Raw genomic sequence first — 23,025 nt, forward strand, 5'->3', positions numbered from 1 at the left:
TGTACACTTGTTTTCTTTCAATACAAAGCCAAAATAAGTCTACTTGTTGGACTACAGTTTCATTTACTAGGTGTTTTTTAGTGAAGGAGCGGCACCAATTTTACACAGACATACACAATTTGACTGCAGTGTGCTGTGCTAGCATATGTTAGACCTAATGGAGTATGTGATAAACGTTATTTATATATTTTTCTTTTTATTGCATGTAGACTAAAATAGCACAGAAAACCAATGAGACATAGAGAATAATTTTATCCCCAACTGATTTTATTAAATGATCAATAATGATTAGACAAAATTAAGCCTAATAATTATATAGAATAAATACGTTCATATAAGGATTTTGCCTTTAAATTTTCTTTGCAGCCTAAATTCTTAGCACAGAAGGATGTGAAAGACAATGTATTTTTTTTCATGTCTAGCAGAGACTCATCAGATTTAGGAGATTGTGTTTATAGAGCTATCTTGAAAACTTTCCCACTATCATGGAAAACTTGAATCTATATTAAAAATCTTTTGTGAGCCTTGCTTTGCAAATAGAATCTGGAAAGGAAATAAATCTGTAAAAACTTTATGATTCTTTCCCCTACATCCCCCCAACACGAAAGAAATTTCATCTGTCAATGCAGTAGTAAAAATTTTTTGAAGAGTCAGACATATGGGCTAACTTTAAAATAGAGTTTTTGTTCTTCTATGCCAGTGACTATTTTCCCTATAAAGGATTAGCTGCAGAATCTGATATTCCTCCCAAATAGTTGATTGACAATTCATACTTATTAGCAAAAACCAGAATTACTTTTGGACCAACCTAATATAAAAGATAAAATATTTATATGAAATTAAACTTTCTGGAAAAAATCTAAACCAATGTATGTAGGTAAAGTGTTAGTTTTCTGCATGTATTTGTTTTCACTACTTTGCATTGGGGGTTGTATTTGGACAATATTCTGTTGTATTAATCTTTTGAACAATAATCCTATCTATGAAGCATTAAAATTTATCTTGCTTAATTATAGATTTTTTTTGTTTCCTTCATTAAGATATTGTGTAACACTAAAGTATTGAATTAAATCTGTGACTCAAATATCTTTGCTTGCTTTCACACAATATTTTACTTTGTGGAAGATTCCAGTGTAATGTTAATAACCAGCCATCATGCTTCCCTTGTCACCCCTATTCTCTTCTATAAAAAAAAAAAATATTATTTGCTACACAGAATTGTTGACACAATTAAATGATCTTGAAAAGCACTGTTCATAATAAATGCTACGTAAGTGTTTGTTGGTATTATTATTATATCACCTTTCAGGCCATAAAGGAAATTCTTGGATTAATTAGATTCGGATCCAATCTTTATAAAATTGTCAAGCTCTTTTTTTTTTTTTTTAAGTTTCCAGAAATCTTGAATCCATGTTTTAGTTCTCTGAACTATTGTGACTTCTTTGAAGGTGTCTTGCTAGTTTAGTCTCAGCCGCTTGTTCTGTTTTTACTATTTAGAGAGTTTTTAGTTAAGAAACTCCTTATTCTCATATGCAGTAACTCACTTTCTTGAACAATTACATGTAGAAAAAAATCTGCTGTAGTTTGAATGTTTTTGTCTTCCTTAAAATGCATGTGTCAGAAAGTGCATTCCTAATGCAACAGTGTTAAAATTTGTGGCCTATGGATAAGAGTTTAGGTTGCAAGGGCTCTGACCTCATGAATAGAATAATGCCATTATAAAATGGGCTGATGGCTGGATGCAGTGGGTCATGCCTATAATCCAAGCACTTTGGGAGGCCCAGGCAGATGGTTCGGCTGAGCCTGGGAGTTCAAGACCAGCGTGGCTGACATGGCAAAAGCCAGTTTTTAGCAAAAACAAACAAACAAACAAACAGACACTTTTTGGTAGTCATCACCTGTGGTTCCAGGTACTTGGGAGGCTGAGGTGGGAGGAGCACTTGAGCAGGGGAAGTGGAGGTTGCAGGGAGAAGAGATTGTGCCACCGCACTCCATCCTCTAGAGTGAGAGAGTGAGACATTGTCTCAAAAACAAACAAACAAACAAAACAAAAATGGGCTTGCAAGAGTGGGTTCATTGATCTTTCTCTTCTGCCACGTGAGAAACAGTATCCCTGTACCCTGGAGAATGCGGCACTTGAGCCACCATCTTGGAAGAGAAGATCAGGCCTTCAGCAGACAAAACCTGCCAGTGCCATGATCTTGGATTTTTCAGCCTCCAGAACTGTGAGACACACATTTTTTTATTTATAAATTACACATGCTCAGGTATTCTGTTATAGCTGCCCAAAAAAGAATAAGACGGAATAAGACAGAAGCTGTGTAGGCTTGCATGAGAACTTCAATTAACTGTCCATTCTCGAAACAAAACACAGAAATTGGAGATATGCAGACAGACAGACAGACACACACACACACACAAACACCCCTAGTCATATTTCAAATTCAACTTAATACACAATTATTAAATAAGTGTTACATCCCAGAAACATATGTTGGTAATACACTTTCTAGAACAATTACATATAAATTACTATAAGCAAAGTATTCAAGTTCTCATGATAATGTACATGCACATGTTAATGTACACAAGAACTTGAATACTTTGCTTATAGTTGTGTAGATCTTAGTTTCCCCTTCTGTAAGTAACTGTACGGTAAAAGTAGCACCTATCTTATGAAACACTTCTGAAAAGTAAATGAGGGAATGGATATGATAAACATAGAACCTGGGTCACATATAGCAAATATTATAATGTATTATAAAGATATGAAGTTAGGGTTGACCTCAGGCAGTTGAGTATTGAGAGAGATGGATATTAAACATGTAAAAGTTTCTCACTAAAGTGAAACAAGAATCTTATACATTCATAGCTAGTCAGGAAAACAATTCTAGAAAAACTTGAAGCCAGAATTTGCTTATCAATGTGAACTTAGCTTAGATCAAGCTGTTTCATAAGTGGATTAAAATACCAACATTGCAAATCTATCAATCATAAAAGCTTAACACATCACTAGTCATGGTTACTAAAAATTAAACATGTATGACCTATTTTAAGGAACACACAAGTCAAAACAACTTAAACATGTTTCAATATTAAGCTAAAATTACTTTTGGTTGTCCTTTGATACTGTACATACAGCTTACTTTATCAAAAGTAATGTTCACATTACTAAAAACAGAATTAATGCATATATTTTAAAAATGTATACAAAAGTTTCACAATTCTGCAATTATTGATGCATATAATAAAAGTGTAGTTTTTATAAGTTGTTGTTAAATTCATTCAACATTCATTAACCAGTTGGGTAATTCACATATGCTTGATACTGAGGATAAAATAAGAAAAATACAGACTAGATCTTTTAACACACTGAGCTTATAGTTCAGTTGAGCAAACAATAAAATGATTTGTGCTGAGGACCACGAAAGAAGTGCCTAGGGTGATATGATATTTACTAGTGTGAGTTTAAAAGGTATAATCCAAGAAACCTTCTCAGAAAGTGATAGATGAGCTGAGGTGTCAACAATAACAGAGATCTAGCTATACACAGATTTAGGAGTTGCCTGTAGTAAGTAGAGCAAACACAAGAGCCAAATTTGGGGACAGGAATAAGACTGGCATGCTCTGAGAACCAAAAGGATTAAAATACCTGCTGGTATTGCTGAAAATTAGAGAGTAACAGATAATGGATGTGTCAGGAAAAAAAATATAGAAATTGTGTCTCCTAGAACTTCACAGGCTATGTTGGGAATATGAATTTTATCTGATGAGTAATGAGAAGATATTGGAATCCCCTAAATGAAAAATTCCGCTAAAAATATATAAATTAGTTTAGTAATCATGCATTCTTATACATTAATCAACCAAGTGTGTAGTATTTAACTCTCAAACACAGAGGAAATTTGATTATCAACATAACTGTAATGAGGCATATTTTCTTATATTGTAGCAAAAAGATATTACAGGTTTACCTTCTATTACTTGGTACTGTAGCAACAATATTAAATGCTTAAGTCCTGTAGAGAGGTAGACAAAAACTCTTAGATACTCAGTTTAAATACAATATTGTGTAAGGTTATGGGACAACTAACATCCTTCATAAAGATCAATATTACTCTGTTTGTCTGCTTTTTATTATCAAGTCTTTATTCTTATTTATATTTTTGTTTTTGAGAGAGGGTCTCACTCTATCATCCAGGCTAGAGTGACATGGTGTGAGCAACACTTTAAGTTATCAAAGACTAAACACATTTAGTTCAAAATGGAGACTAGGTAATTTTGCCAGTTACATGAAACAATGTGAAGAATTTTCAATTAATTTTTAAACCAACAAAAATACTTCTATATTTTAGTATCACTTGCGGAAATAACAGGCTATTTTCCGGTTGAAAAGTATCTCTAATCCATCCCTCTATCTGATACTACCATTAATATGGGCATACAAAACTAATTCATATGCTGTCCAGCTTTTATTTCAAATTCTGTGTGATCACTTAATGCTTAATTTCAACAAATATTTCAACATATTCATATATATATATATACACATATGAACTTTTTTTTAAAAGTTTAACTTGTAGTTTATTTTGATGTTAACAATTTCTTTTTTTCTTACAATAATCTAAACATCAAGGAAACTTAATATTTTGGATTTCTCCTAAAACAAGAACTTATAGTGCTCAAAGTTCTGTACTCTCTAAGTTCATTTTCTTTAGGATAAATGACACAAATATTTAAAAGGAAGTCAATGAAAAGAACAAATTATATTTTTTATTAATACAAATCAAATGAAGTAAAATTGAGTTTGTGATTTTTCTCATTACCATATTCTAATCTTCTAAATTTATCAATATAGAAAGATTAATGGTAATAAAATAGCTAATATTTACTGAATGTGTCAAAGAATATTTTAGCTAAAAATGTGACATACAAATATAGCATGAACATGGATCAAATATTTATTCAACTTATTAATGGGAAAACCAGTAGCAAAGTAAGACTTCTTAAAAGTACAATTCAAAGAAAAGAGGATTATATAGTCAGTCTTAAAAGGCATGCTGAATAAGTTTGCTAAATTAGAAACAATACTGGTTAACATCTTTAAGGGTAATAAATCTTTGAAAGTTATACTATTAATTAAGTATAAGTCACTTAAATCATTACTGGACTAAAACTATTAACTAACATCTAACTTAACAGATTTTGAACCTTAATAAATGGTAAGTATAAATTCAAACAAACGTGCATTCTGTGGACTCTAAACTAAAGGAAAGTAAGCCTTGCAGAGAGGCAAGGAGACTCTTTTTGTTGAAGACTGTTAGACAATGCTGCAATGAGCATTGAAAGGGCATGTAGTTTTTTTTCATCTACTTCCAAGTTTAAAATAATTTTCTTAACATGACTTTATGCTATGCACACATTCTCCAAACTCCTTTAATGTACGCACTCATTGAATTGTTGCTGCAACCTTATATGGTAGGTGCTATTGTTCCATCCTCGGTTTTTGAGACAAGGAAGCTGAAGCACAGAGGTTGGGTATCTCAAATAAAATCATATTATCTGGTGCTCTAAGAGCACCCTCCCACCTTGTGTTATATATCTTTATAGTTTAAATATATAGCATCATGACATTCCTCACAGTTTAAACATATAGCAGCATGACATTTGCTAAATATTCTGGGTTTCTTGTAGAAAGTTTGAGTAAGATACTACCCTTGAACATTTTACAAATACTAACACATACGTACAGTGAGAGACTTCCTTTCTCTTGTCTATTTGCTTTAACTATTGCATCATTCTGATGAGAAGTAAAGTTAATAATTTATTAAAGAAATCGACATTAGTTAAGTAATTATGATGTAACAGCCACAGTAGTTAGAATCTTCACTAAATGAGTTAATAGAGAATGTACGTCAAGAAAAAAAAAAAAATCATATAATTCCAGAAGGAATTTATAAGGTTAAAGAAAGACCATCAAACAAAGGAAATAAAACACATATGTAAATATAACTAAATACTAAGTGCTGAAATATCGACTCCATGTCTTTAATCCTCTGTTCCATATCATGGTAATTTTTAGGTGTAGGGATATAAACATAAGCTATCATTAAACATGAAATTGTGAATAGTTATGAAAAACTATATAGAGGTACTCTGATTTAAAGTGGTCTAAGAAATTTCATTGCACATGAGGAGGGTACAGTTTCTTGTTTATTTCTTACATAAAGTAAGTTATACCTTTTAAATAAAAAAAGGGGGGGGCATAATCTTCCAAATACAACGTGACTAATGCTATTTTTTAAAATAATCATTCAAAGGAAGGAAAACAACATTCAAAAGAAGGCATAAAGTATTTTGAAAAAGTGATTTCAAATTTAATCACCATACATGGAAATATACCCAACTTATTCTATCAGCTGGTAATTTTTTTAAATTGAGAAACAAGAAAAAATTATAAATATATGCTATTTACAAAAAAAAAGTTTTAACACATGCATAGTCAGATAGTTTGATAGTAAAATAACAAAAAGTAATATATGATGTAAAGAGTAGCCCCAAAGAAATTGGTGTAGTTAAATTAATGTTCTACAAAGTTAAAAATCATTATGATACAGAAGGTAATTATGCAACAATTAAAATTTAAATCATTAATGATGCCACTAAAAAGTCAACATTCACATGACTTTGAGTACACAGTCTCAAAATACACAAAGATATATATAAAGAGAAATTGATAAATAATTATTAATCTCATATGATATATAATTTTATTGTGTTCACATATATTATACATTATAATTAATACAATGCTTCTTGGAAACATGAAAGACCAAGAAGACCTAATATTGGTAAAGTTGTAGAAGGGCTGAACATACATAAAATTTGATATCCAACAATTAGAAAATACATATTCCTCTAAGGTAAACATGTAACATTTTAACAATTGATAGTAGAGTACACAAACAAGTCACAATAAATAACAACATATAAAAACAGAATATGTCTTCTGACAAGATTAAATTTATTTTTAATTAAAACGTCTCTATTTGTGCAATTTTAGTTTTGAATGCTTCTGAGTAAGTCTAAGAATAAGAAAGTTTTTAAATGGGGTCAAACTTTCCTGAAAATTCAACCAATATTCATCAAGACTGCCCAAATTCTGGGCCATAAAACACACTGTAACAAATTTAAACAACAAAAGTCTTACACTGTGCCCTCAGAAAACAATGGATTTAGCCTATAAATCAATAACAGAAAGACAACTTGAAAATCCAAAAATAAATGGAGATTTAAAAACACACTTCTAAATAACATATTGGTCAAAGAAGAAATCACAAGAGAGATAAAAATTGTTATAAACTAAATGAAAATGAAAACACAATTTGTTAAAATTATTGGGATGAGTGAAGGTAGTTCAGTGACAATTCAACACATGAAATTTTTACCATGGACATATACATCAGAAAAAAAGAAGTATCTAAAATGAATATTCTAAGTTTACACTTAGGAAACAAAAAAGGAGCAACAAATTAAATCCAAAATAAGCAGAAGAAAATACATAATAAGAATTAGAGCAGAAATCAATGAAATTGAAAATAGGAAATCAATGGAGAAAATCAAGAAAACCAAAAACTGGTTCTCTAAAATGATCAATAAATTTAATAAGCCTTCAGACAGGCTAATGAAGAAAAAAAGGGAGAGGACATGATTCACAATATGAGAAATTAAAGAAGGCACATCATTTCAGATCTTATGGACAGCAAGAGGATATTAAGTCTATGTACATAAATTTGGTAACCTAGGTGACAAAAGATACCAAAACATACAGTGGAAAAAGTATACAATTCAAATAGGCCTATATCTATTTTTAAAAGTTGAATCAATAACTAATAAACTTGTAAAACAGAAAGCAGTAGCCCCAGATGAGTTCACCAGTAAATTCTACCAATGTTTAAGGAAGAAATTATACCAATTCTACACAATGCCTTTCAGAGGATGGAAGCAGAGAGAATACTTTCTAATTCACTTTATAAGGCTAGCATTACCCTAGTATGAAAATTATAAAAACACATTGCCAGGAAAAAAAAAAAACTATAAGACAACATATCTCATGAATATAGATACAGAAGTGCTAAACAAAATAACAAACTAAATTCAATAGTATATTAAAACAATTATACACCACAACCAAGTGGGAGTGTTCTTCAGATATGCAAGGCTAGTTCAACATTTGAAAATAAATGAATGCAATCCCTCATATCAATATGCTAAAAAATAAAAATCACATCATATTAATCAGTGCTGAATAAGTACTTTACAAAACTCAATACCCATTTATGATAAAAACTCTCAGTAAACTTGGAATAGAGTGTAACTTCTCAACTTGATAAATAGTATTTACAAAAACCTATAGCTAACATCATACTTAATGGTGTGGAATTTGAACTTTTCCCACCAAGATAAAGGCAAGACTGTATCCTCTCACTACTTATTTTCAATATCATATTGGAAGTACTAGTTTATGCAGTAAGACAAGGAAAGGGAATAATAGGTATGCAGATTGCAAAGGACAAAATAAAACTGTCTTTTTTCACAGCAGACATGATCGCATATGCAGAAAATTCAAAACAATTGATTTAAGAAAAACTTTGGGAACCAATAAGCAATTATAGCATTGTTGCAGGATACGAGTTTAATATATTATAGAAAAGTCAATCACTTTTCTATATATTAGCAATGAGCAAGTAAAATTTGAAACAAAAAACACAAAAACATTTACACTAGCATTCCCAATAACAAAATATTTATATATGAATCTAGAAAAATATATACAAGATCAATATGAAGGAAAGTAAAAAACGCTCATGAAATAAAAAAAAACTAAATAAATATAGAAATATTTTATATTCATATGTAGAAAGACTCAATATTGACACAATGTCACTTCTTTCCAACTTGGTTGTAGATTCAATGAAATTCCAATGAAAATCTCAACAAGTTATTATGTGAATATTGAAAAACGAACCCTAAAGTTTATATGGAGAGCCAAAAAATGCAAAAGAGCCAGCACATATTGAAAGAGAAGAACAAAGTTGTAAGATTGACACTGCCTGACTTCAAGGCTTATGATAAAGCTTCAATAATAAAGACAGTGTGGCAAAGACAAACTAATAGAAAAATAGATCAATGGAACAGAATAGAGAAACCAGAGATAGATCCACATGAATATACTGTCATCTGACTTTTGACAAATAAGAAAAAGCAATATAGTAGAGCAAAATAGCCTTTTTACTAAACAAAATAAAATCCACATTCAAAAAAAAAAAAAAATGAATCTAGATGGAGACCTTACACCTTTCACAAAAATTAACTCAAAATGAATAGCAAACCTAAATGTAAAACACAAAATAATAAAACTCCTAGAAATAACATGGAAGAAAATCTAGACAACTGTGCAGATGAAGATGACTTTTTAGATATAGTATCATAGGTATAATTCATGAAAAAAATAGATAAGCTGGACTTCAATGAAATTAAAACTTCTGTTCTGCATAAGAAAATGTCTAGATAACAAGAAAACAAGGCACAGACTGGGAGGGAATATTTGGAAAAGACACATCTGATAGAGGACAGTTATCCAAAATATATAATGCACCCTTTTTTTTTTTTGAGACGGAGTCTCGCTCTGCCGCCCAGGCTGGAGTGCAGTGGCCGGGTCTCAGCTCACTGCAAGCTCCGCCTCCTGGGTTTACGCCATTCTCCTGCCTCAGCCTCCCAAGCAGCTGGGACTACAGGCGCCCGCCATGTCGCCCGGCTAGTTTTTTTTGTATTTTTTAGTAGAGACGGGGTTTCACCATGTTAGCCAGCATGGTCTCAATCTCCTGACCTCGTGATCCGCCCGTCTCGGCCTCCCAAAGTGCTGGGATTACAGGCTTGAGCCACCGCGCCCGGCCTAATGCACCCTTAAAATTCAACAATAAGCAAACAATCTGACTGACAAATGGGCTGAAGACCTTAAGAGACACTTTACATAAAGAAGATTATACAGATGGGGAATAAACAATGACAAGATGGTCCGCATCATATGTCATCAGAAAAATGTAAATTAAAACCATGAAATACTACAGTGCATCTGTTAAAATGGCCCAAATATGGAAAACTGACAACATCAAATGCTCATGAAGTTGTGGAGGAAAAAGGGCTCTTATTCATCTTTGCTGAAATGCAAAATGTTACAGCTACTTTGAAAGACAGTTGGGTAGTTTCTTACAAAACTAAACATACTCATTATATGACATAGCAATTGCACTCTTTGGTATTTATCCAAAGGAATTGAAAACTTTTGTCTTCACAAAAACCTCTATATAGAGTTTTGTAGCAGCTTTATTTATAATTGCCAAAACTTGGAAGCAACCAAAATGTCCTTCAGTGGGCGAATGAAAAAAAAAGAAAAAACTGTGGGATATTGAGGCAATGGAATATTATTCAGTGCTAAAAAGAAATAAGTCTTTAAGTCACGAAAAGACACAGGTTAACTTTAAACGCATATGACAAAGCAAAAGAAGACAATATCAAAAGACTATATGCTGAATGATTATGTATGATACTACAATTAACACATGCCATTATTTATCTGTCCAAAACCATAGAATGTACAACATAAGAGTGAACTGTAATGTTGGGGCCAGGTGTGATAGCTTATGCCTCAGAAGTCAAGGATTCAGTGTGCTATGATTGCACCAATGCACTCCAGCTTAGGTGACACAGTGAGACCCTATCTCAGAAAAAAAAAAGTGAACCCTAATGTAAACTATGGGCTTTGGGTTATTATGATGTGTCAATGTAGGTTCATCAGTTGTAATAAATGTACCACTCTGGTGGAGGATGTTGATAATGAGGGAGGTTATGCATGTGTGGAAGCAAGGCAGATATGGAAAATCTCTGTCAACTCCTCTTAATATTTCTGTGAACCTATAACTTCTTTAAAAAAATAAATAAATTCTTTTAAAAAGTCAACTGATAAAAAGACTAAGTAATAATCATTAATTTTAGCAAAATAGAAATCTTTGTTTACATTTACAGCCACAACTTTCTTTGAAAAGGAGCAATAACAATTTAGTAAGGACTACATTAAAGACAGTTTAGTAAAAGAATTTGGAGGAGTTAAATACATTGTCAGCTGACTTTTGACAAATAAGAAAAAGCAATACAGTAGAGCAAAGTAGCCTTTTTACTAAACAAATGAACATCCATATTCAAAAAGTCTGTGAAAGTTGCAAGACAAAGCAGTAGTTGAAGAGAAAGAGGGGTCAAGAGCAGAAGTTTTTTAACATAAACAAATAGCTTTTTTTGCTAGTAAGAAATATCAAGTACAGATAACATGTAAACATTTAGGGGAGAAACAAAACTAATAGTACAAAACTCTTCCAGACATTTGCAGATTCATTCCCAATTTAGTTTATCAAGCCAGCATTACCTTAATACCAAACCAATTCACATATCAATATTCCTAATATAATCAATGCGACATTGTAAATATAACTTTAGCAAATTAAATTCAGCAAGGCATTAAAAGAATTTATCATGTCCAAGTGGAATCTCTCCTAGGTATGCAAGGTTTGTTAAGTATTTGAAATCTAATCAATGTATTTGACTGCAATAACAAACCAAATACCAAAAATCACATAATCATCTCAATAGAAACAACAAAGTTATTTGGAAAAATCAAACATCAAACCTGGTAAAAATTCTGAACAAATTAAGAAAGGAGAGGAAGTCCTTACAAATTGGTTGAAGACATCTATTAAAAAAGAAAAACCTACAGCTAACATCATGTTTAGTAATAAAAGTATTGATGTTTTCCCCTAAGATCACAAAAAAGACAAGGATGTCTGCTCTCAGCAACTCTATTCAACATGGTATTGGAGTGTCTAATCAGTTCAATAAGATAAGGAAAAGAAAAAAAAAAAAAAGATTCAAATTAACAAGAAAAAAATTCAATTGTCTTAATACTCAGATAACATAATTGCCTCTATAGAAAAATCAGTGAAGTATACAAAAAAAACTACTACACGAATACGTGAGTCTGAAAATCAATTCTATTCCTATATACTGGCAACATGAATTCAAACCTTGAAATTTTAATATCAATTAGAAAATATAAAAAATATGAAACAGTTTGAAAGTAAATCTGACAAAAGTTGTACAAGACTTGTGCACTAAAAAATTGAAAGCATATTGGTGAGATAAATTAGAGATTTTGATTAATGAAGAGGCTTATCATGTTCTTGGGACAGAAGACACAGGTATCAAATCTCTCCAAATTGACTTATTGATACAATGCCATAACAGTAAAAATAATGCAGCATATATTACGGTAGAAATTGAAAAGTTCATTCTAAAATTTATATAAACACGCGGTATTAGTCTGTTTTCATTCTGCTGTAATGAACTGTCCAAAATTGGGTAACTTCTAAAACAAAGAGGTTGAATTGACTCATAGTTTAGCATGACTGGGGAAGCCTCAGGAAACGTACAATCATGGTGAAAGGTGAAAGAGAGGAAAGGCACCTTCTTCACAAGGTGGCAGGAAGGAGAAGAACTGAGCAAAGGGGGAAGAGCCCTTACAAAACCATCGGATTTCATGAGCACTCATTCACTATTAGAAGAACAGCATTGTAGAAATTACCCCCATGATGCAGTTACCTTATCCTGGTCTTCCTCTTGACACATGAGGATTATGGGAATTATGGGGATTACAATTCAAGATGAGATTTGGGTGGGGCCACAAAGCCTAACCATAGCATAGGCAAATAACCTAAAATTACCAAAATATTTTTAAAGATAGAGTTCTTTAGTTACCTGAATTTAAGAACTAGTGAGCCTTCAGTAAGGAATACAGTACAATATTGGCATAAAGACAAACAGGTAAATGAAACAGGGTTATTTAGTGTCAGAAATAAATCCATATACATATATAAGATAACTGATTTTCAACAAAGATGAAAAGGCAGTTTGGTGATGAATGGATAAAAATGAATGTTGTGAAATTACTGGAAATTCATATTCAATAAAACAAAAACAAAAATAACAAAACAAATTTTGACTTATATCTGAAACCATATTCAAATATTAACCCCCAAATTGATCATATACCTAAATAAACACCTTAAAACTTTAATAACTCTAGGAAAACATAATAGAAAATCATTTGTGATCATGGGTGTATTAGTCATTTCTCACATTGCTAACAAACATATACCAGAGACTGGGTAATTTATAAAAAAAAATTTACTGTCAGTTTTACATGGGTGGGGAGGCCTCAGGAAACTTACAATCATGGTGGAAGGGAAAGCAAACACATCCTTCTTCACATGGCAGCAAGAGAGAGACATGAATGCCCAACATAGGGGGAATGCCCCAATAAAACCATCGGATCTTGTAAGAACTAACTTACTATCATGAGAACAGGATAGGGGAAACCACCCCCATGATTCAATTATCTCCATCTAGTCCCTAACATATCACATGGGGATTATGAGAACTATAATACAATTCAGGATGAGATTTGGATGGGGACACAGCCAAACCATATCAATGGGTTAAGCAAAGAATTCTTATATTAAACATCAAAAATGCAATCTTTAAAAAAACAAATTGATAAAATAGACTTTGTAAAAATAAAATTAAAAAGAGTAGTCCACAAAAGACATTGCTAAGAGAATGAAAAACCCAGCCACTAACTAGAAGAAAATATTTTCAAATCATTTATACCATAAAGAACTTGAATCTAGAATATATGAGAATCTCTTAAAACGAATAAGGAGTTAAAAAACATAGAAATGGACAAAAGATGGAAGCAGACATACCACTAAAGATGGTATATACTGATTTCAAGAAAGTATATAAAAAATAATTTTAACCCATGTGATGAAATAATTTGTACAACAATCCCTTGTGACACATTTTTACCTATATAACAAAGCACATCTACCCCAAACTTAAAATACAGGTTAAGAAAAAATTTTAAAGCACCATCATTTATGTATAAGCATATTAAACTACAATGAGATGATATTTTATAAATCTATTGGTATAACTCAAACAGACTGACCATAAAATGTTTTCTCTGAGATATAGAGGAATTGGAGTTGTTGGTGGAAATATATAGTGCTGCAACTAGTCTGGAAAACAGTTTTATCATTTCAGGAAACCAGTATATAAACATATATGCTTACCACATGACCCAGGCAATTTACATCTACCTGTTCCCCAAAGAGAAATAATAGTCTGTGTCCATAAAAAGAATTGTATACAATTGTTCATACTTAGTACATATGTAATAGCCAAAAACTCAAAATAACCCAGACAACGTTTAACAGCTGATTGGATAAATTATGACATATATATGCAATAAAATTCTACTCAGAAATGAAAAGTAATGAGCTTTTGATGTATTAAACTATATAGATAAATCTGAAAATAATTTTACTGAGTGAAAAAGGCCACTTAATACAAGAGAATGTGCCAAAGGATTGCATTTATATAAAACTCTAAGAAATACAAACTAATCTATAACGTCAGAAAGCAGATCGGTACTTGCATTGGGACGGATGAAAGGGAGCAGGAAGGATTAGGAAGAAGGTAATATTTAGGAGTAGAAATAATATTTTGTGTGTGATAGCTATTTTCATTTATTTGACTGTGGTTGTGAATTCACAGGCATATACATATGTCAAAACATATATACTTTAAATAAATGCAGATTTAAAAAAATTATATATCATTTCAGATGACAAAAATTCCCAAGTTGATCACTTCCATATTGCAATTACCCAGTTTCTAAATATACCACACTATTAATTTTACTTATCTTTTGCCATTCTTATACATTTTTAGCATGCCTATTAGTAATGTGATTTTTTAAAATATTGATTCTTATTAGATTACTAAGGGGAACAATGAAAGCAATTCAGTCTGCAAGTTTTTCCAATGTTTCTCATTAATTTTAAGCCTCTTTCTACTGATGTCTAATGGCTGAAATGCATATACTTGAAGCAAATGTCCAGCAGGGAATGAGAATACCAAGGTATCATGTAAGAGACCTATTCTGGTATAAGTATACAAGGTGATTGTGCTCACTTTAATAGTTTTAAGTATATATATATATTTTTATTTTTACTCATATATTTAGTTATAAATTTATTGTGTTATTGATAGTTAAACTGTTACTTGAATGAATTAATTCTGATTTTTATGTATAGAAGGCCCTCTTTTGACAGGATAAGATAATAATCTTGCATAATATTTTTGATCTTTACATTCCCTCAAAGGAAAAACCCTGTCCACATAAATAAATGATAGCCCTTTTCTTCTGTGAGAGTAAGAAAAGTGTAATTTTCATCAAGTTCCCTGTAAGTTCACCATGGATTGCATTGTGTTAGTCAGTTTCTCTGTGGAAATGACATTTTCTCACAAATGGAACCAGTAATTATCCATAAGTCCACACAGAAGAATGTGGAGAATGTATCTCTTGGAATTGCTTAGCAAGAACCTGTATCTCTGTACAAGGCTGGTGGTGATAGGTGACAGGTATTATGAGGAGGAGTAATTGGCAGAATGTGTATAGTCCCGATGTATATCAAATATGGTGGCTCTTTAATAATTTTATTTTATCCTAAACAGAACTCTCCATTTTATTTTCATTATTTTTCTGTATGCAATACATCTTGTGCTTACTTATGGCTGGTTAAGGTCCCAGGGAACACTGTTTTTATATTGTTCTTCATCATCTATGCATCCAAACCTAGAACCTAGTGTTGTGTTTGAAATAAACATGGTGTTTATAAATATCGAATTATTAAAATGTCTATTTTGCTATATTGATGGTGGAAAGCAGTTTCTAAAAGGCAATTTGTCCATATGTATCAATAATTCAAAGCAGTAGTACTTTTTATTTGCCAACTTATCTCTTGGAACAATATCCCCCCAAAAAGTCAGAATAGTGCAAAGATGTATGTATAGGTACATTCAATACAGCGATGTTAGTAATAGAATAAACAAACAAAAGCCAGTACAATATAAATGACATTCTATGTAGCAGAATGGGTTAGTAAATTATAGCAAATTTATAACATGGAAGAATATGCTGATATTGGAAATATATTTGTGTGTTTTAAAAAAATAATAATGTTTTTTCATCCATCTTGTTCCGGGCTAACCATTTGTCCCAAAAACTCTTCTCTGCTTACTTGGGCACTATTTAAATCTCCTTGGCACCTAAGTGGGAGGACTGGGTGTACATTCTTTATTTTTATGAGTCAGTCTTTCTTTCCCTGACGAAAGTGAAGAAAAGGGCTTGGGACTTGCTTCAGCAGACAGCTGTTTGGAAACTTTCTCTCATTACATATTCTCTCTGAATCTATTTAAAATATTGTATCAGAGTTCAGTGTTGTCGAAGAGTTATGGTAACCCTAGATCGCTGTTTATAGCCAAGCTTTAGGTAATCCATGTAATTAGACTTGGAAGTTCAATTACATAGTTGTTAAGTTGTCTTGCTTAAGAAATTTTCCCTTCTTAGTCTCAAACTTGAGTCAAGTTAAAGAAAGTATAACTGCATTACTACATTACTTCAACTCCAATCTGGTCACCATGACTGAGCTAAGTGGGGCAATATCAGTTCTTTCTAGAATATATATTGACCTCTAACTCTTGTCCCTAGATTGGGTTTTTAGTATGGTCTTTAATGATTAACTCCTCTAACTGAAACCATTGCTGAAGAGTTCAGTGCATCAAATAAATTTTATGCCAACTCCCTATGACTTCTTCCTATTTTTTCTATTTGGTCTGTGGTATATTATAATTAGCTAATATTTCAAAAAGTTTGTTTTACAAGTTATGAATCTTACTCTAGTGCCAATAGACATAAATAATTTTTCTATTTTAAAAAATCATTTTGGAAAACAGAATCTATTTGATCTATTTCAAGTTAAGTGTCCTTCCAAGTCCAAGCAACCATGACTTCCATATAGTGAAGTCTTCTAATACATACATTTCTGGAGGGGTAATGTTTGGGTGAGCAATTGCTCTTAAGGAAAACAAATTAAACAAAAAACAAAAAGAAAAAAGCCCTTAGTTGTTGGAAATTGGATCAACATTCCAAAATGTTTTTATTAAAATCAATAAACACCATTTAAGATGGTTTAAACACTTTCTGTAATTTATTATCAAACCAACTGCAAACTCAAAGGCATTTATTTCAGTGAAAATCATATCCCTTAATTACATATACAGACATTCAAGGCAAAAATTGTACCAGATAAATTTAAACAAGCAAGGAAGACTTTAATTGAAATTATTGCAATAGGAGAGAGAGGCCAGAACTTGGACTGAACTCAATTTCATGAGAACAAAACTTAGTTGGTTTATAAATTGCCAGGGTAAACTGATGAAAAAGTATGTTACAGAGGACATTATGTCAACTGGAGGCTCATTAATAGAATGTGTACAACATGTCCTGTTAATTCAGAGCTTGTAAATGTTGTCCATGGTGATTAGGTCATCTATGTTTACTAATCAGAACCCATTAAAGTTAGGCTTCTAGTCTCTTACAGAGACCAGGAGATAGGAGTTCTCTCTTGATAATTATATTTCAAAAGGATGGTTCTTAGCTCTTTAAGATTAAGACATTACATACATCTCAAAAAGGATGAGGAAAGAATTTATAGTTACAAGCTTTCCAAATTAAATGCTCTAAGCAAAGGGAGTCAGGTCCTAGGGTCAGGAAGAAGCCTGTCTAATGTTTAGTCAAGCTAAGAAAACATAGAGACAGTCTCTGGGACATTCTAAGTAAAAAAAAATCATTTTCTTATGCTGATTCATTTCCTTTCAGCCTGTGCTGATTTTTTTGTTACCATTTTTAATTCATTTATTTTTTAAGGATGGGGCCTCACTTGATTACCCAGAATGAATTTCAGTGGCCCGATTTGTTTGGTGGTATGGGATCTCCTTTCCTGCCTCTTCCTGACTTTCATACTCATCAGGGAAAATGAAATTTTGCCTGGAAGACAGGTCTCAATTTTGTAAATAACTTGGATACAGTGGTCTTGTATAGGTTACTTCATTTATGTGATATGTATTGTGTCCAGCATGCTATCAAATTGGCATATGAATAAAGGCATGGTCATAAATTAAACAAATAAGACTAGTCTAAACTTGTTAGTTGAAAGGGAATGTGGTGTCTTCTAAAATTTTACTTTAATTTTAACCTAGGTAAAACAATGATGTTTGTAGGCTTCAGAATAATTAAAATGGCTTTAAATGGTGAGCTTTTGTGTGGTTTAAAATCTTGAAACTATAGAATGATTCTCATCTATAAAATGCCAATATCTGATAGGCAGTTCAGAATTTCTTGCCTCCAAAGTTTATTAAAATGTGCCAAAAATAAGTATTCTCTGTTGGGAATAAGAATAGTTTTTATCTAATTCAGAAATTATTAAAGGGGAGATTCAAAATATAAAGGAATAAGTTAGTAGAAAAGAGGGATGTAAAGTAAGTTTTGGATAGAAGATGTATTTTTTTCAAGAAAAAGTTTAAAGAATAACTGTATTTAAAAAAAGGGATGTTGTATTACAAATGTTTGTCCTACTATAAAATTATTGGTAATTTCAAAAAGGGGATAACAATCTGTAATAGAGAAAAGAAAAAAAAAAAAATAGAAATAAATGTATTGCTAGGACAAGTCAGAAAGTCCAAGCATGTCATAGATGGTATATGTCATGATAAGGCTGGTGAAGGAATTTATGAAAGAAATGTTGTGTGTGATTAAGTTAGCTCTAATTAAAAGGAAATTGTTTATAATAGACTTTCTAAAGAATGCTCTACATGCTAAAATAAAATTTGCTTAAGGGACTGATTTGCTAAATTACAAGAAATTTTGCTTTTAATGCTGTAATTGGTATCTTTTAAAGCTTCTCTTATTTGTATTTCAGAAGTTCAACTGTTGTTCTGTGTTACTGCTTTCATCTCTTTCTCCTTTTGAGAAGGCCTGAGTTGATAACTCTTTCCCTGACCTTTTGTGTCAGCTCTTGTAACTATTTTCTCTCCAGTTTTAAACATTACTATAACCTGACACTAAAATATTTTATCATAGAGGTCTATAAAAGCAGTATCTTCCTTCAATATCGGTATAACTTGATTTTATACTCTTAGTATTTCTTGCTGTATACCTCATTTTTGGCTTTTAGTTTTTGGCTCTTATATTGTTTAAAAGAGTTTTAAGTACTAATGATTGCCTACCTATCCCCATTCCCATCTGGTCTAGAATGTTTAATGGAAGTCCCTTGGCCAAAGTGAATCCCCAAAAAACCCTAAAAATCTTAGACCATGACATGAAAGAGTGGATTGACATTCTTCACTATCCATCTGAAATTTAGGCCAGGTTCAAAAGGCCTTTCAAAATTACAAAAATAAAATATTGCCCTTTCACACAAAGGAAATGAATAGCTCCCCTATTCAACCAGAAGACTTAGTCTTATTAAAAACTTAAAAAGAAGGATCCCCGAAGGATCAACTATAAATAAAATAGAAAGGCCCCTATTGGGTATTATTAAGTACCCCCACTGCTGTTAAACTTCGGGGAATCACAGACTGGGTACACCTGTCCAGGGTTAAAACTGTTTCTTAGGAATCCCCACAGGTGTTAAGAGGAGGATACAACATACATTTGTAAATGCTAAGAAACTTAAAGCTGTTGCTTTGCAAACATGCAAATAATTAACATGGGAAGGAGGAGTGTGTGTAGTAATAAACCACACTTACTATATTATTCTCGCTTGATTTTTACCTTTCCTAAGACCTTCATTAGCTATTATTACTAATTTTTGTTCCTTGTTTGTTTAACCTCATAGTAAAATTTGTGTCTTTTAGACTACAATAATTTATATGAAAACTATTCTGGCATCAGGCTTCCAACTCACTCCATCTACTAACCTGGAGAATAAACATATCCTGCATTTGGGTCTCTTAGATCAGCTATCCATAGATTTTTGCTCGCCAGTGCTAGGCAGAGCCTGCACCCATAATATCAGCAAGAAGAAGTTACAGATCAGAACACTAACCTTCTGTGTAGCCCCTTTAAGATTAAACAGTAGTATCTAATCTCTGAGGGGTGCATGAGGTAGGATACCGGCAGGACTTATTTCTCGATCCTGACAGGATGAAGTAAAGAAACTGCCAGGAGCCAGCAGGTGATGATGAAAGCAATCCCTAACTGCCCTCGTTGCTCATTAGCATGATACTACCATCAGCGACATGGTAGTTTACAAATGCTGTGGTAACAACCTGGAAGTTGCCAGCCCTTTCAGTGACCTGGAAGTTACTGCCCCTTAATTAGAAAGTTCTAAAGAACCCACCCCTTCATTTTGCATTAACCACCCCCCCTTAATTTATATCTAATTAAACATGGATACAAATGGATATAAATACAATAGCTCACAACTGCAGATGTAGATAGCATTGCCTGTGAGGTAGCCCTTCTCTGTAAGGAACAGCTGTGGTTCAATAAATGATTACTGTTTAACACTATCATCTTACCCATGAATTCTTTCCTGTGGGAAGCAAATAACTACTTGCTAGGCTAAGCCCCAATTTGGGGGCTTTCCTTCACTGAGTTACAGGTATTGCTCTAGTTATTGGAAATATCCATGTGCCAACCTTTCTAGAATTTATAGTTTTTAAGTAACTAATAGTAAAAAAGCAGGTTCAAATGGACATTAATTAAACCTAAAAGAACTAGAAATTGAGAAAGCAGTTACCCAGAAGTTGCAGGTCAGTAAATGTTTAATACAAACTTCACCTACTTGAAAACTTTAGAGCTGGTGTTAACTGGTGCACACTTTCTAGTTTTACACTGTGAGTCATTTCCTTCTAAGGCATTGCTTTCTCTATCTGGAAACTGAAGGTTTTGGAAACTTTTGCATATAAAACTTTTAGAATATATAAGTGTAAGTAAAATAGTGGCTCTCACCACAATGTCAAAGACTAGACTACCGAGACACATTCTGAAAGGAAGACACATTTTCCTTTAAAATGGAAACATACTCTGCTATAATTTATTCTTTGTGATTTTACATTGGAAGGCCACTTTATAGCTCCTAATGTCTATTTGAAGATCTGCTCACTAGAGGAAAAAGGTAATTAAAGACACCAGGACTTAGTTCCCTCATTTTCCACTTCTTATATATTGAAAGTTGTGCTTTTTGGTCCAGATTCTCAGCGGCTCCTCAAAAATCTTTTGGTTGTGCAGGTAAGCATCTTTCAGAAAAATACATCTTCCCTTGAGATGCTTGCAAATATCACATCTGTTGTAGAAAACAGAAGATAGAGCTGTGTGCTCTAATTAGAGAGTAAAATTACTTGAAATGTATCAGTGGATTACTAACAGTGACTGATGCAAATGGTTAGAGGAAAATAGCTCTTTTTGATTTGAAATAATGCTTTCTATACAACTGCTGTGCCCATAATAGGTAAATCAAATTATGTCTTTTCTCCTTCATGACTGTAAATTAACAGTGAGTAAATGGGAAGACATTAGAATTTTACTTTTCCATAAGCCAAAGTATAAATGTTAATCTGAATCTCCTGAATTTGCACAATTTGCCTAGAAATACTGTTAAAACATACTTTCTCAAGAGAATTGTCTTTGTTTACAGCCTCCAAAAAATGCACATACAACAGCTACAGCTTTTCCTTGCAGCATTTTGGAATTGTCCTCACCTGGCAGGAAGTGAGATCTATTCAAAGGCCTGCAAATCTTAAAAACAAAACAAAAACAAAAACAACACAAAAACTCTGCTCTTTTAAAATAAAGTTCAATAAACTTTAGTTTCAATTCCTGCAAGGGTCACATGAGGATTAGTTTAAATTTCAGGTCAAGAGGCAGCTTGCTTCCTATTTGATCTGCAGCAATTGAAGCATACCTAATGGAAGCACTATTTTAAACACAAAGGTTAAACACTGTTGAATTTTGACAAAGGTTAAATGCCTATTTGCCAAAGTTAATGACTTAATAGCATTTTGAATACCATTCTTTGTATAAAGGTTAATCTCATTTTTTCAATGTAGTATTTCCTTTCTTAAAAGGAAATACTCATTAGAACCCAATTACCTAATTGTTAATTTGTTTTGATCTTATTTATAGTTCTTCAACCAGAGTATTATCTGTTTTGATTGCAAGATAATTTTTAAGCTTTTAAGAAGAAAAATGTTTAAAAAGAGAAATATGGTTATCAGAGAATTACTCCTTCCAAAAAGTCGAAAAGAAGAGGGCTGAAGATTTTAGAAAAACATTTTGGGCAAAGTTGTAATCTACGGTGGGCTCACATACTTTCCAAGGATGTACATGAGACCAATAAATAATTTCTTGGACTCAGTAGAAAAATCACTATCAGGTGATCATATTTAGAAAATGTCAAAAAATTATTGTACAAGGGAACAGCATGTAATTAATTCAGCATTAGTTTCAATGCCAATTTTAGCCAACATGATTATAATAATTTACAGCATATAGTATATTAATTAGAAAAAAATGCCAAAGTACATCATTCATCTATTATTCCCCAAAATCTCTAAATGATTAGACCATCTCATCTCACATACTGCTTAGAAATTGAACTAAGAATTCGGGCATTGAAAATTAATGCTGAATTTAAAAGTTGTATACAGGGAAAATACATTAGGTGGCTCTATATATTGCTTTGCAGGTAAGATATACTTGACAAAATATTTTAAATTCAATTACAAACACTATTACAAGTGACACAATTGTGTCAGGGTACACACATGCTATATATATTTATTTGAAGGTTATGTTGTAAATTACAGAAAGTGATGGAGGGCAATATCAGGAAAACCATTGTGAGAATTCCTCTCCTTTTTAAGGAGAGAGCTCAGTCAGGCAGAGGAATGCCATCTGATCTGTCAGAAGGTGAAGATCAATGAGGAGTGAAAGCCAAATTTCAGTTA

General features: G+C 32.2%; 1 long non-coding RNA gene across 1 annotated transcript in view; it reads right to left on the reverse strand.

The window, feature by feature from the left end:
- Positions 1-249: 249 nt before the first annotated feature.
- The window catches only part of LOC117086325, an 88,590-nt gene continuing 65,814 nt past the window's right edge, over positions 250-23,025 (reverse strand). The window contains exon 4 of the long non-coding RNA XR_004438286.1: positions 250-2,223. This is a non-coding gene — a long non-coding RNA (uncharacterized LOC117086325). The remainder of the gene's footprint in view (positions 2,224-23,025) is intronic.

Source organism: Trachypithecus francoisi, unplaced genomic scaffold, assembly GCF_009764315.1.
Source record: "Trachypithecus francoisi isolate TF-2019V2 unplaced genomic scaffold, Tfra_2.0 Lachesis_group1, whole genome shotgun sequence".
Classification (NCBI taxonomy): domain Eukaryota; kingdom Metazoa; phylum Chordata; class Mammalia; order Primates; family Cercopithecidae; genus Trachypithecus; species Trachypithecus francoisi.